The 16,841-nt window shown below is 43.7% G+C and overlaps 1 pseudogene; it reads right to left on the minus strand.

Moving 5' to 3' along the window:
* Window positions 1–15,764: 15,764 nt before the first annotated feature.
* The window catches only part of LOC120922626, a 40,234-nt pseudogene continuing 39,157 nt past the window's right edge, over window positions 15,765–16,841 (minus strand).

Raw genomic sequence — 16,841 nt, forward strand, 5'->3', positions numbered from 1 at the left:
GGGATGTATCATGATAAAAATGATATATAATAAGGCCTAAACATATGAAGTGAAGTCAGGAAAGCAGAAGTGAACTGTTCTCCTTTTATATGCATAATTCTCCTTTTTTTTTTTTTGTGTCAATCCTGGTAGAGTGGCAGACCCCCCTTTTTTCTCTCGATCTTGTTTTCCTGGCATCCTGGGGATCCCCGACCTATACTAAGAAATTAGTAACTTAAATAGTGATATAGGCTCGGAGTAAGTAGTAGGGGTGGGGTGGGGGGGTGGGTGGTCTATTTGCTTGTTTTATTTATTTACTTTTTCTTTTCGTTGTTTGCTATATCTATTATTTTTTTTTTTTTTTTTTTTTTTTTAGACACTGAGGTAGTAAGTTGGCAGAGAGGAGTGCATGCTGTCCATGTTTCTCATTATGGGGGGGGGGGGGGAATCACTTATTACAACACATAGGATGGGGGAGGGGGGGGTCTGAGCTTGTATGCTCTCCTCTGCCCTCACTCCCACTTTGGGGTAATACAAATAATATTCCTGTTTCTGTTTGGACACTGTTTAATTCAGTTTATCTGGGACCTAGGTTGTAAAGGAAAGCACATGAAGAGCACAGGGACACTAGGGGGGGGGGGCTTTTTAAGGGGTTAGGGATGGTAGTCTATTAGAGAAAGATGGGGAGGGAGGTGGGGGGTAAGATTGGAACTGTAGACTTAGTATGAACCCATCCTGAACTCTTCCTGAACCTATCCTGATGGATTGGTAAATGTAAATGATTCGGATCTATTAGGGGGGGATCTCACGGATGCCAGGATTAAACTATTGGGGGGTTATTAAGGGGTTGGATATTGTGTAATTACAATCAGTATCAACTATTAATACTCCCATTCTAATGTAGGGAGAATAAAGGTTATGTAAGGCCTAAGTATGGGCCAAGGTTAAAGGTTGAATATAAGTTGTGAAGCAGTAATTTGGAGAAACCTAGGGGAAGGGAGTACCCGGGGAGGGAGGGCACTGGGAGGCACAGTATGTGCCCTTCTTTCCTTTTTTTTTTTTTTTTTTTTTTTTTTCCTTGACAGGACATTACAGGGCAAAGTTAGTGACTGTTATTAGTACTAGATGTGGTAGTTCTACCTGGAGTTTCTATGGGTCTGGGGAGGCTTCCCCCCTTCACCCCCCTCCCTCCCTTTTTTTGGGGGGATTGAGGGAGAGGGGGAGGGGAGGTGATAGGGGGGAAGGGGAAAAATTCTCTTTTTTCCCCTCTTTTTATCTATTTTTTTTTTTTCTCTCTCTTTTTCTGTTGTTTTCTCTCAGATTGGAAGGGGTGGATGTATGGAGCGGGGTGGGGACGGGGAGCTCCCTCACTGAGGCGTGCGCAAACAATCTTCCCCTGTTAGGCCAACACTCACAGGGTTTAGGGGGTTAAGAGTGTCCAAAGCTTTGGCTTGGTGGTATCCCTGGGGGGGGTGGGTATAAGATCTCCTGCCCACGGCTAGGTGATACCAGCTTAGATTAGGGAGGTGGGCCGGGGGTTTTTTTTTTTTTTTTTTTTTTACTTTTGTATACTCTTTTTTTTATTTTATTTTTTTTGTTTGTTTGGGGGTTTCTTTTGGGGTTTTTTTTTTTTTTTCCCTCTGCCTGTGTGTCTCCCCCGTGACCCTCACGGCGTGACTCATCCTGGTGTCCTGGTTGCTGGAATACACAGAATCTTGAGGTACCCCTGGTGGGCACTGATCTGGCTTTAGACATGGATCCATTGGTAGTGATATCAATCAACGCCAAGGGTCTAAACATACCTGAAAAGAGGAGGATCTTAATACAGGATTTGAAGAAAAGGGGATGCAATATTGCTCTGGTACAAGAGACCCACTTTAGGACGGGCGGGCCCACCTTTCTTTCAGGTAGACCCTTCTCGTTGGTATACCATGCGACAAATCCAGAGGCTGGAAGAGGAGGAGTGTCTATTTTAATATCCAACAATACTCCATGGTCATTGACAGAATCCTTGGTAGACCCGGGGGGCCAATACTTGGCCCTGAAAGGGAATGTAGGTGGCAAGGTAATAACTCTGGCCACCTTTTATTCCCCTAATACATACCAAGACCGTTTCCTGAGGAAGTTTCTAGATAAACTGGCAGACTTCCAGGAAGGACAGTTGATAATGGGTGGAGATCTGAATATGCCACTCGATCCAAAGCTGGATACATCTTCGGGTGGATCTTCCGTTATGGGGGGGACCCGGAGGAGAGTCCAGCAGATGCTGCAACAGACTCGGTTGACAGATGTATGGAGACTGACGCACCCAGGGGAACGAGACTATTCTTTTTATTCTATTCCGCACAAGAGTTATTCGCGCATAGATTATTATTTTATCCCACATAATCAGTTACACTCTGTAAAAGAGGTTGTAATCGGCGAGATCACGTGGACAGATCATGCACCAATTGTCCTAAAATATACATTGGGAGACTCGTGGTCAGGAGGGACGGGGTCTTGGAGATTGAACGAAAGTCTATTGCAGGAGGAGGTTGTACTAGAGGACGTGCGGAAGGAATTGAGGTGGTATTTTGAGGCTAATATGACCCCAAATTGTAATATGGGGGTAGTGTGGGAGGCCCACAAGGCGGTAATAAGGGGGGTTCTAATGAAACACGGGGCAAGGATAAAAAGAGAGAGGGAGCTGAGGGTAACAACTCTTATGACAGAAATTGCAAATCTGGAGATAAAACATAAGCATAATCCTAACCCTGTGCTGGAACGCGAACTAAGGGCGGCACGTAGACAAATTACAGAATTACTTTTACAGAAGGCCAAATGGGCAATTCAAAACGGCAAAAGGCAGAACTACGAATTTGGTAACAAAAGTGGGAAACAATTGGCCAGTGCATTAAAAGAACAACAGACCAAAACCTACATCCCGATGATTCAGGGTATAGAGGGGGAGAAAATTGTGCTGCCCAGAGAGATAGCAGGGAGGTTTGGGGATTTCTACAGCTCCCTATATAACTTGCAAACAAACCCTCAGGACCAGGCGGAGATGGGTAACTACATAGCAACCTCAGGTATCCCAAGCTTAACACCAGAAACGAGCCAGGAAATGGAAAAACCAATTACAATAGAGGAATTGCAGCAGGTAGTGAAGAAGGGTAAGGGAGGGAAGGCTCCGGGACCAGACGGATATACCACTCAATATTATAGAACTTTTATGCCTGAATTGGGTTTATTTATGGTAGATTTGTTTAATGGCCTAGGGGATATAGGCGCCCTCCATAACGAGTCATTAAAGGCGGTGATAGCGGTGATTCCTAAAGAAGGAAAGGACCCCTCCCAATGTGGAAGTTATAGACCTATTTCGTTGTTGAACGAAGACCTGAAGCTCTTTGCCAAGATCTTGGCTAGGCGGATACAGCAGAACATACCAGGGCTTGTCCACAAAGACCAGGTGGGATTCGTGCAGTTAAGGGAAGCCCGAGACAATACAGTCAAGACTATGAACTTGATCCATCTGGTAGGCACCACCCGAACCCCATGTGTCTTTTTAGGTACGGATGCAGAGAAAGCATTTGACCGGATCAACTGGCAATTTATGTTTGCAGTATTAAGGCACATGGGGTTCGGGAGAAAGATGCTGCAGTGGATCATAAGCAACTACACGCAACCAACGGCACAGGTTAGAGTGAATGGTATACTGTCACCACCTTTTAAACTATCAAATGGGACAAGGCAGGGTTGCCCCCTGTCACCACTCTTATTTGCCCTGACGGTTGAACCACTACTGAGCAGGATCCGCCTGAACCCAGGTATCAAGGGGGTGTCTCTGAGAGGTACAGAATATAAAATTTCAGCCTATGCTGATGACATGATGTTTAGTTTGACCAGCCCGAGTGAATCCCTCCCCAATTTGGAACAAGAATTAGGTCTGTACGGCGAATGGTCAAATTTCAAGATTAATTATGATAAATCGGAAGCGATGGGAGTGGCGATCCCGGGGAGAGAATTAAGGATATTGAAATCAAAATTTAAATTTAAATGGTCTGACACTGCCCTTACATACTTGGGAACCCTCATACCGGCGGACCTAACACAAGTTTTTAAGCTTAATTTTCTGCCCTTGTTGTCCAAAACACGGGCCCTCCTGGATGGATGGCATAGGGGGTTTCACTCGTGGCTGGGGAGATCTAGCATCATTAAAATGAGCATATTACCCAAATTTCTGTACCTCTTTCAGACCCTCCCGATAGCAATACCCAGATCTTTCTTCAGGCAGGTACAGGCTCTTATTAATAAGTTTATTTGGGCAAATAAACGCCCAAGAATTAAGGCTCATACTATATCACTGGCCAAACGGGACGAAGGAATTGCTGCCCCGGATATTTTTAGATATTACCAAGCAACATTACTGTGTCGACTTATTGATTGGAGCCGACACACTGGAGAAAAGTTATGGCAGGGGCTAGAGCAGGACCAATGCGGTAGTATCCTACAGCGGGCAGCATGGTGTTACCGGGCTCTCCCAACAGAAATGAAAAGACATCCGCTGATAGGACCTACCTTGCGGGTGGCACACAAGCTATTTGTACGGGGGATACTATCGACGGAGGATTCACCCCTTTTCCCAATTTTGGGAAATCCGCAGTTTGTACCAGGGTCATTGAACGGCCCCTTTAGTAAGCTAATGGAACAGGGGTGGTTCCAAGCATCGCATTTCCTGAGGGAGGGCGCTTGGATTCCCAGGCAGGAAATGGAGAGGATAGACTCCCCTTACCAACTAGACTTTTGGAGATCCTTACAACTGTACCACTTTTTAGACACCTTAAAACCACCAGTTAGGTACTGCCGAACCCTGACAATGTTCGAGAGGTACTGTAGCGGGCAGGGGACTCTACGGCACTCCCTCTCAAGAATCAGTGCGTTACTTAATACTCCATCAGCGGATTCTCAGTTACCCTTCTTTAATAAGTGGGAACGGGAATTAGGAAGACCTTTTACAGAAGATCAAAAAACTAAGATAATAGGGAATATTTTCGAAACATCCATGTGTATAAAGACACAAGAGATGAATTATAAAATCTTGTCTCAGTGGTATCGGACCCCTGAGATTTTGAGTAAATGTTTTCCAGACATGATAGACAGATGTTGGAGGTGTGGGCGGGAAGGAGGAACCCTCATGCATATTTTTTGGGCTTGTCCTAAGATTCTAGGATACTGGAGTAGGGTCCGGGAAATTACACAAAGATTTTGTAAGGAACAACTACCAACTGAATGGTCTTTTTTCATACTTCAGGATGTGGAAATATCAGTGAGGCGCTACAGGAAAACAGTGGTGTGCCATCTCCTGAACGCAGCACGGGCTTGCATTCCAGGGCTGTGGAAACAGACAAGGGCCCCATCTATTAAGATGTGGCTTAATAGAGTGGAAAACTTGAACAGAATGGAGGACCTAGTATGGACCTCAAGGCAGAAGCGGAGGGTCTACTTGGAAACGTGGGCGGAATGGAACATATTCAGATATTCGGAGGAGGGGAAAGCCTTGATGGATGTAGACTGAAGGTGGGATGACTGCTGCGGGGTCCGGGGGGAGAGGCAGGCAGGGGCGTTGCTTTTTTTTTTTTTTTCTTTTTTTTTTTTTGGGGGTTTAATGGGTATTGGGGAGGGGTTAGGGACGGGGGGGGGGGTCAAGTAAAGTAAACAAGGAGATACAGGGGAAATGTCCCAATCATGGCAGGATTTTGGCTTCCCGCATGAAGGGGACAGAACCGAAACGGGATATTAAAGGTACTGTCAGGGTGAGAGCCCTGACTTTTGAGGAGTGAGGGAGGGGAAAGAAACAGGGATCAGAAAATTTAAAATGTAATTTGTTTTTCCTCCCCCTGGTTATAAATGAAGATTAATTAGATGGGGAAATGTTTTTTTTTTTTGAAATGTTTGTTTTCTTTGTATGGGTAATTAAATTGATATTACTGTTATATATGATCAAAGGGGGTTAAACTGGAAGAATACCCCTCGGGTTTGGTTTCTTTTTCCTTTTTCTTTTCTTTGGATTGTACTCGTGAATCTCTGTTTTCCTTGTTGTTTAAAATCAAATAAAAGATGATTAAAATAAATAAATATTCATTACCCATAAAAAAAAAAAAAAAAGAGGGAAAAATTTATGGGGAGGAGTGGTATAAACACCACAAGATGTGGCTAGCAGGACTTTTTTCCCATCCTGCTAGCGCACCGCTCCAGTTTAAAAGCCCTTGGGCTTTCACACTGGAGACAAAGCTTTAGGGTCACTGGAGACACAGCTTAGGGTCGGTTTGCAGGCGCTATTTTAAGCGCAATAGCGCCTGCAAACCACTCCAGTGTGAAAGGGGTCTAATTGTTTAACAATTGTGTTGTTGAATGAATTCATTTGTGAAAGCTAGTATAAAAACAAAGCTAAACACTAATAGAGAAAATAACTTTGGACCAACTTGAGTTTAGCTGTTTATTAACCTAAAGAAAGTGTGCTCATAATTGTAGAAATTAAGTACATGTGACTTATTGTAATTGTAATTATTGTAGAAACTGGAAAAACTAATTGGAGCAACTTAATATTGTTGACTACTCAACTTAAAAACATGTGTTTATAATGCCAGTAATTAAGTGGATGGTAAATAAAAATGCATTTATATCTAGCAGAAAAGCTAATTACCTCAACACAATGTAGGTTGTTGCTTCCACTTAATTTTACCTGACATTGTCATAACTTAAAAAGCTTGATGCAAACTGTTGCGTTATTTTTTTTTGTTGAGCCAAGACATTATTTTTTAGAGTGTATTGCAAATGGAAACGTTAATCCAATTTTAAAAAATATATAACATTGTTTTTTCGCAATGTTTTTATATATTTACTAATTTAATAAAATAATTAAAATAGTGATTTTGTTTTAAATTTCTACATATTATAATTTTTATTATTTAATTTATTTTTAATTTAAAACATTGTTAATTTTAAGCAAATATAAACATATTTTTTTATATATTTATATATATTTTTTATTATCTTTATATATTTTTTATTCATAAATATAGATTGATTAATATATTAATTGTTTGATTTTCAGTTGAGTATAACCCTAACCCTAACACCCTAACCCTAACCCCCTAACCTTTACCCTAACCCTAAACCCTAATCCTAACCCCAACCCCCTAACCCCCTAACCTTAACCCTAAACCAGAACCATAACCCTAAACCCCAAACCTTAACCCTAAACCAGAACCCTAACCCTAAACCCCAAACATTAACCCTAAACCAGAACACTAACCCACTAACCTTAACCCTAACCCACTAACCCTAACGCTAACACCATAACCCTAACGCTAAACCCTAACCATAATCCTAACCCCAACCCCCTAACCCCCTATCCTTAACCCTAAACCAGAACCGTAACCCTAACCCTAAACCCCAAACCTTAACCCTAAACCAGAACCAGAACCCTAACCCACTAACCCAAACCCTAACCCCCTAACCTTAACCCTAAACCAGAACCCTAACCCGAACCCACTAACCTTAACCCTAAATCAGAACCCAAACCCACTAACCCTAACCCTAACCCCCTAACCCTAATGCTAAACCCTAACCTTAACCCTAACCCCCTACCACTAACACTAAACCCTAACCCCTAACCCTATCCCTAACCCTAACCCCCTAACCCTAACGCTAAACCCTAACCCCCTAACCTTAACCCTAAACCAGAACCCTAACCCACTAACCCTAATGCTAACACCATAACCCTAAGGCTAAACCCTAACCCTAATCCTAACCCCAACCCCCTATCCTTAACCCTAAACCAGAACCCAAACCCACTAACCCTAACCCTAACCCCCTAACCCTAATGCTAAACCCTAACCTTAAACCTAACCCCCTACCACTAACACTAAACCCTAACCCCTAACCCTATCCCTAACCCTAACCCCCTAACCCTAATGCTAAACCCTAACCCCCTAACCTTAACCCTAAACCAGAACCCTAACCCAAACCCACTAACCTTAACCCTAAACCAGAACCCTAACCCTAACCTGAACCCACTAACCCTAACCCCCTAACCCTAATGCTAAACCCTAACCTTAACCTAACCTAACCTTAATCCTAACCCCCTACCACTAACACTAAACCCTAACCCCCTAACCCTAACCCCCTAACGCTAAACCCTAACCCCCTAACCTTAACCCTAAACCAGAACCCTAACCCTAACCCACTAACCCTAACGCTAACACCATAACCCTAACGCTAAACCCTAACCATAATCCTAACCCCAACCCCCCAACCCCCTATCCTTAACCCTAAACCAGAACCGTAACCCTAACCCTAAACCCCAAACCTTAACCCTAAACCAGAACCATGGGCCAGATCCTCAGCCAGCGGTGCAAATTTAGTTTGTCCTAACTTATGTCATTTAAGTTACGTTGCCCTAAGTTGGTGTCGTAAGTGCCGTATCCACAGCGCATTTGCGTCTAAATTTGCGCCAGCGTAAATTAAATTCAGAGGCGTAAGGCGGGGTTTTTGCAAGTGGGAAGGAAGTGGGCGTGCTTCATTGTAATGAGCCGTGACCCCATGCAAATGAGGCGCCAGCCGTACTGCGCATGCGCGCACGAATCGGGACCTCACTGGGCATGTGCAGAACTGGTCTCGGCGCAATCAGTGAGATAGGTAAAAGGCCAAGTGTACTTAGTTTGAGGATTGCCCTGTGTGTAAAAAGCACCACACACACACACTTCCCTTGCAAAAGTATATCCCATTGTTCCCCTTCCATGAGCAATTTGCTTCTGCTCTGTTTGTTTGTGTGTTGGTAAGTTGTGTTTGTGAGAAAAGTGTTTGAGGAGTTGGAGAGTCTAGTTGTTGTTTGTTTTTGCGAAGTGTCTTTATTTAATTTGTTTGTTAGTGTTTTTGCTGATTGTTTTTTGGTGTTTGTTTTTTGTTTGTTTGTTGGTGCGTGTTTGTTTTTGAATTACTATTAGCTGTGTCCTTGTGTGGTTAGATTTTGGTTAGTTTTTTGTGGTGTATATTTTTGTCTGGTTTTTGGGTGTGTATTGTAGATTGTTTGTCGGGTGTGTTTGTTTTTGCTGGGTGGTGTATGTGATGCCCCCCAAATGCAGGAAGCTTAATTTCACCCTGGGAGAGAAGCAAATTCTTGCTCGGGGCATTGTGAAATATGGGCGATTTCTGCATGGCCCTGAGAGCCAGAACACCACCCCGGCCAGGGGGAGGCAGCTTATTAGAAAAATCACGGACCAGATCAATGCGGCGGGGGGGGGGGAGACCAGGACCCCCGCTGGCATACAGAAAAAAATAAATGATCTGAGGAGCGTCGTCCGGAATAAGATGGCAAGGATCGATGCCCATACCAGGGGCACTGGAGGAGGGGGACCCTGCCCAGTCAGACTGACGGAGGAGGAATGGGCAGTGGCCCAGTGTTTCCACCCACAGCAGGTGGTGGGCCTGCCTGGCTATACGTCAGATGTTCCTAGGAGGACAGGTTTTTGTTTATTCTCTGTTGATTAGCATGTGTGGGTGGGGGAAGGGAAGATGTGCCAAGTGTGTGGTTCCTCAAACATGTGATTGTTTTGTGTCCTCCACAGATGGCCAGGAGGTTGCACGCCAGGAGGTTGCAGGCCAGGAGGTTGCAGGCCAGGAGGTTGCAGGCCAGGAGGTTGCAGGCCCATCGGGCCAGGCTGCAGCACCACCCCCAAGACAGGCTGATGATGAGTCCCAAGAAGGGCAGGATTCCCCAGGGGAGGGGATTGGCCAAACCTCCACTCATGAGGAGGTTGAGGGGGAGGAGGTTGAGGGGGAGGAGGATGAGTGGGAGGAGGATGATGAGGGGGAGGAGGACGAAAATATGCAGATTGGCCGGGAAGTCCTCCTGGCCACTGATATGATGACCTTTGAGTCTTCCCCTGAGGCTACCCCTGAGGCTGGCACCAGTCAGGCCACCATCAGGGGTAGCCCCTCCCACTTCTCCCCCAACAGGCCTCCAGTCACCAGGGTCACTCTCTCCCCTCCTCCAGGCCCGCAAGACTCAGCGGCAGCCAGGGGGCCAACCCAGGAGACCGTGGCTGTGGGCGAGCGTCTGTCGGCCAGTGTGGTGAAGGACAATGCCCGGCAGACCCGCACTCTTGGGAAAATACTTGAAAAAATTACGCAGATGGAGCACAGCCAGGGTGAAATGATGGAGGCACTCGGTGATGTGGCCACCAACTCAACGGCGGTCATTACATGTTTGAACGACATACAGACCGCCACAACACGCGTGGCCCATGAGCTGAGTGCCCTGACCCAGGCTGTGCAGGACAATACTAGGTCTGGCCAGGCCAATGCGGCTGCCCTCACTGCCTGTCTCACTCGCATTGCAGGGGCCATGGAGGGCAGGCCAGCAGGGGCGGCTCCTCCTTCCCCTGCTCACCCCCCCCAGGAGGCTCCTCCTTCCCCAGCTGACCCCCCCCAGGAGGCTCCTCCTTCCCCAGCTCACCCCCCCCAATGGACATCCTCCGCGACGACGTGGCCGTGGCCGTGCCCCTGCCCGTGCCCCTGCCCGTGCCCCTGCCCAGCCAAGGCGTAGCAATCGCCGCCGCTAATTAATTTGCTGGGATACTTTTGTTTTTTTGTTTATGCATTTTTTTTTTTATTATTTAATTTGGTCTTCTGTACTTATGATTTGATTTATGTGTGTGAATGATGTGTGAATGTGGGGGGGGTGGCATTCCTGAGAAATTAAGGGTGTCACCCTCAGTTTTGGTGGAGTAGGGATCCCCAGGACCAGGGAGAAGTGCAATCCCAGGTTCATGAATGGTGTATGAATGCACAGTGACATAATTGGAGCCGTGGCGTGGCGTTACTGCTCCCAAGTCCCAAAGGGGGGGGGGACTTGGATCTAATCCAATTCGATGTGCATGTGATGTGTCTGTGCTAGGAACCACAGTGGTGTGCATTCATGCATTATCATTGTGACTTTATTGATGTGCATTTACAGGGAAAAGATACATTCTTATTGTGACATTAATCATGTACGTTTACTGGGAAAAAATGCCTTCTGCAAGGCGTCTCCTGGCTGCTGTGCCCTCAGCAGACCGGGTAGAGTTGGTTGGGGGGGTATTGCCTGGGTCAGGGGTCAGGTCATCACATAAGTCAATATGCAGTCCCCTTCTGAGGGCAAAGTTGTGGAGTATACAACATGCCCCAATTATTTGGCACACAAAGTCTGGGGAATACAGCAGTATACCCCCAGTCTTGTCCAGGCATCTGAAGCGGGACTTCAGAAGCCCAAAGGTACGTTCAACCACGCCCCGGGTACGTATGTGCGCCTGGTTGTAGCGTTGCTCTCCTGGGGTTTGGGGGTTCCTGAATGGGGTCATCATGTGAGGTCCCAGGGCATATCCAGAGTCACCTGTAAGGGAAAAGACAGGAGGATATTAGTCATGCATGTGCCCCTTGTGATGTCAGCATCATGGGGGGGACATACCTGACAAACATGTCACTCACCAATCAGCCAGCTGTCTCCATACATGTTCTGGTCCAAATCTCTGGAGATCTGGGTCTGCCGGTAAATATAACTATCATGGCAGGATCCCGGAAATTTAGCACAGACGTGCCAGATGAGGCCATGGGCATCTACGATCACTTGCACATTTATGGAATGCCAGCCTTTACGATTCCGGAAGATGTGCTCAGTAGCATGGGGGGGTTGTAGTGCCACATGGGTACAATCAATGGCCCGCCGATGGTGCGTGGAAATCTGGGAAACTGATAGAAGTCTGTCATGGTCTTCAAACGCTGGTCCTCCTGGGTGGGTTTTTGAAATTGATTTCCCATGCGCCGCAGGATTGCAGGGACCACTTGGTGCACACACCTACTGATGGAGGATTGTGCCATCCCAGCCACGCCTCCACTTGTGCGTTGGAAAGAGCCAGTGGCAAGAAAATGAAGAGTTGCCAGTACTTTTATGAGTGGCTGCAGTGCATGGGAGCGTTGTGTTGGGCTGGTAAGATCATCCTGAAGTATTGTTGTTAATTCAAGGATGGCCTCACGGTTAAATCTGAAGATGCGGAATACTTCAGAATCAGGCATGCCAAAGAGATCTTGGCGTGGGCGGTATACCCTCTCCTGTGCCCTCCTCCTCCTCCTCTGTGCCCTCCTCCTTCTTTGCGCCTCTATAGACACTAATGCAGCTAGGATCATTGATGGTCCTGGCATTTTGGCAGACAGATGTAGTCCTGAAAGTGTGTGTGTGCTGAGCTCTTCAGCAATGGTGTTGCTTCAGCAGACATTCAGACGGCATGTGTAAAATTAGGGCTGCTTTTATAAAGTGTAAATTCCCACCGGGAAACTAACAGGTGCGCACAGGGCGTAATCTACGGCGCACACACTTAATTCTGTGGATCGCCCTATCTCCCTCATTTGCATCTTTGCCTATCAAATAAAGCGGCGTGCCTAGCGTAATTTGCGCCCGAGAATGCGCCGGTGTAATTATTTTAGGTAGGACGGAAAAGCCGGAATTTCAGGCGCTTCTCGTTTTGAGGATCGGGCGCAAAGATACACGCCGTGTAAATTTAGAAAAATCGAGTTAAGTCGGCGTATCTCTTTTGTGGATCTGGCCCCATAATACTAACCCACTAACCCTAACCCTCCAACCCTAACGCTAAACCCTAACCCCCTAACCTTAACCAGAACCCTAACCCGAACCCACTAACCTTAACCCTAAACCAGAACCCTAACCCGAACCCACTAACCCTAACCCCCTAACCCTAATGCTAAACCCTAACCTTAACCTAACCTAAACCCTAACCCCCTAACCTTAACCCTAAACCAGAACCCTAACCCAATAACCTTAACCATAACCCTAAACCCTAACCCTAATCCCTAACCATAACTCTAACACCCTAACCCTAATGCTAAACCCTAACTCTAACCCTTAACCAAATCCTAACCCACTAACCCTAACCCTAATCTAATATTATTATATTTAATTATTTTAATAAATTATTATTAAAACATATTTTGATTTTTTCATACATTTTAATGACATTATATATATACATTCTCTCTCTCTCTCTCTCTCTCTATATATATATATATATATAGAGAGAGAGAGAGAGAATTTCTATCTATCTATCTATCTATCTATCTATCTATCTATCTATATATCTATCTATATCTATATATATATGTATATACATTTTTTATATATATATATATATATATATATATATATATATAGATATATATATAGATATATAGATTATATATATATATATATATATATATATATATATATAGATATATATATATATATATATATATATATATAGATATATATATATATATATATATATATATATATATATAGATATATATAGATAGATAGATAGATAGATAGATAGATAGATAGATAGATAGATAGATAGATAGATAGATAGGTTTCTGGCAACGGGTCAGTCTTTTGCATCACTGCATCATTATTTTTTTTGGGTGTTTCAACTATTTCAAAAGTGACTCGAGAAACCTGCGCTATGCTGTGGGAGGAGCTACACACAGAAGTAATGCCAGTTCCCACAGAGTCCATGTGGTTTAAAATAATGGACGAATTTTGGGACAAAACTAACTTCCCCAACTGTATTGGAGCCTTGGACGGCAAACATGTATGCATCAAAAAAACACCTAAGTCTGGATCCGTGTATTTCAATTACAATAAATATTTTTCCATAGTGTTGCTTGCACTAGCAGATGCCAAATCGAAATTCATATGTGTTGACATTGGAGCATATGGCAGTCAAGGGGATTCTCGCATTTTTAGAGAATCCGCCATGGGCCGTCGCATATATGAGGGTCGATTTGGAATTCCGGGTTGGAGGCCTCTTCCAAAGACCACTGAGCCGATACTACCTGCTGTCATAGTGGCTAATAAGGCATTTGGCCTTTCAGAACACATAATGAGACCATACAGTGGTCAAGGACATAACCATCAAGAACAAATTTTCAATTACAGACTCAGTCGTGCAAGACGTGTGGTCGAATGTGCGTTTAGCATATCTGCAGCAAAATGGCGTGTACTACTAAGTACAATGCAGTTAGATGTTGAAAACGCTGTCATAGTAGTACTCGCCTGCTGTATTCTACATAATTTTGTAATTGAAAATGATAGAATATCTACAGATCCTGCACCTCCAAACCCAAATCAGAGCATTCAACATATGGACCTACGCCCCAGCAGCAGAGTATTGACAATTCAAAACAATTTTGCTGAATATTTTGTTTCATCCGTTGGTAGCGTGCCCTGGCAGGATTCCCATATTTAGTCTCATTACAATGCTTGATGTTAATAACATTTTTTAAAATATGTCATTATGATAATAGTTCAGTTTTAATAAAGGATTATTTCTTCACCTAATTTTTTTTTTAAAGTTTTTTTTTTTAAATATTAATTTCTTATACCGTTATGATTTGTGTTAGCAGATCTCTTTTCTGTTGCAGTAGTTAAGCGATCTAACAAACATTAAAATAATGGTGAATTGGCTCTGAAATAGGAATATTGGGCCAGATTCACAGCAGAGATACGACGGAGTATCTCAGATACTCCGTCGTATCTCTCAGAGTATCTATGCGACTGATTCATAGAATCAGTTACGCATAGATAGCCCTTAGATCCGACAGGTGTAATTGTTTTACACTGTCGGATCTTAGGATGCAATACCGCGGCCGCTGCTGGGTGGAGTTTGCGTCGTATTCCAGAGTCGTGTATGCAAATGAGGTTTTACGGCGATCCACAATGGTTTTTCGCGTTCGGTACGTCGCACATATACACACACACACACCTATATATATTTATACACATACACACACACACATTCATACATACATACATATTTTTTAGGAATACATATGTATACACAATATTAAAGTGGATGACCTGGTTAATGTATTGCTGTATCAGTCAATGAGGATTCAAAATGTGCATAGACAAATCGGAGGGAGAACATGTTGAAACATGTTCTCCTCAAAGTATCTTTGTTGCATAAACAGTTAATGTGCAGTTTTTATTCTATTAAACTATGCTGATCATTTTCAGAAATGTATATCTGTCAATTAGTGTGCCAAACTGGCCTGCTTTGACATGGTTACTGAAACACACAAAATTGATCTACCATATTTTATATTGTGATTAGCATTTTAAACTGAATTTCAACATTATCAAAAACATTATATTCATCGACAGGACACAAAATTTTAAATAACGATTTCTTTATTAAATTAACAACTATTTTCCAACATGAAAATATAAAAATCTTATTAAAATATGAATAACTTTTTCTGTAAACAAAACCTATCAAATATTCGAAGATTCAAGTACTTTCCAAAGTTTAGGTCCATGCAAAGTGCAAATGTTTTAATATAAACTTGCAAACGTCCAATATTTTTTTTTACAAATTATGATAGGTCTGAAAGGAGTCCTGTGACATGTCTTCAAAGGATGAGGGATTCGGCATCCTTTGCTGAAGGGGGGAAGCTGAGCCATCACCTGTTGGCGAAACGGGGAGGAGACTGGTGATGGTCTTGAAAATTGTCCTTGTGGTCTATGTGTTTGAAACATAGTTTGGGGAGGACCTTGAGAGAACGATGAACAAGCTTGTGCCGGTTGATCATAGACGGGTGTCTGCATATTTCCTCCATGTATGAAAGGCATGTCTGGTGCAGGTCGAGAATGCCTTTGAGCATTTGTGCAATAAGCTATATAACAATATATATTTTCCCAGCACTGCCGCTCACATTTTTTCATTTAATTTTTCTAGGAGGAAATAAAGACTCCGGCAGAAGCTTGTCCTCGGATTATTTAAGTCCAGGAAGACATCGCTTTTATGTCTTTCCTGGCGTAAATCTTCGACCAATTTCACCAGATTTTGTTCCACCCTTGATGGAACTTGCTCCGTTTCTCGTTGTCGCCGAACCCTCTGTCTGCTGCAAGGTGGTGATCCAGTGCGATCAGACTAAAAAATAAATAAAAAATACAATTAAAATTGACATATACATCATTAATTGATATGACAAAATTGATTATTCTTTCAGCGGACAGTTTTGCCGCTGAGGCGAGGCCATCTCTCCTCGATCTTCCTTGATCTTCCGTGCTTAGTATGGCGAGAGTTGGGCTTTATTTATACCTCCTTGGAAGTCTTGTTCACACTCTGGCTTTCTGCTCACTCATGGACATCCTGTGTCAGAGCACATTTCTGTGCAATGTCACCAGTAGGGATGAGCTTCGAGTTCGAGTCGAACTCATGTTCGACTCGAACATTGCCTGTTCGGGGAACAACAAACGATTTGGGGTGTTTGCAGCAAATTCGAAAAGCCACGGAACACCCTGTTAAAGTCTATGGGAGAAATCTAAAGTGCTAATTTTAAAGGCTAATATGCAAGTTATTGTCCTAAAGAGTATTTGGGGACATGGGTCCTGTCCCAGGGGACATGTATCATGGCAAAAAAAAAAGTTTTAAAAACGGACGTTTTTTCGGGAGCAGTGAATTTAATAATGCTAAAAGTGAAACAATAAAAGTGAAATATTCCTTTAAATTTCGTACCTGGGGGGGGGTGTAAAGTTAGCATGTGAAATAGCACATATTTCCTGTACTTAGAAATGTCCCTGCACAAAGTGTCATTTCTGAAAGAAAAAAAAGACATTTAAAATTGACTTGCGTCTATAATAAATTGTCGGCTCTGGCAATTCAGAGAGGATTCATTCATAGGAAAAAAAAAGCGTGGGGGTCCCCCCAAATTCAATTACCAGGCCCTTCAGGTCTGGAATGGATATTAAGGGGAACCCTGCCGTCAATTTAAAAAAAAATGAC

The sequence above is a fragment of the Rana temporaria genome, chromosome 1, assembly GCF_905171775.1.
Source record: "Rana temporaria chromosome 1, aRanTem1.1, whole genome shotgun sequence".
Classification (NCBI taxonomy): domain Eukaryota; kingdom Metazoa; phylum Chordata; class Amphibia; order Anura; family Ranidae; genus Rana; species Rana temporaria.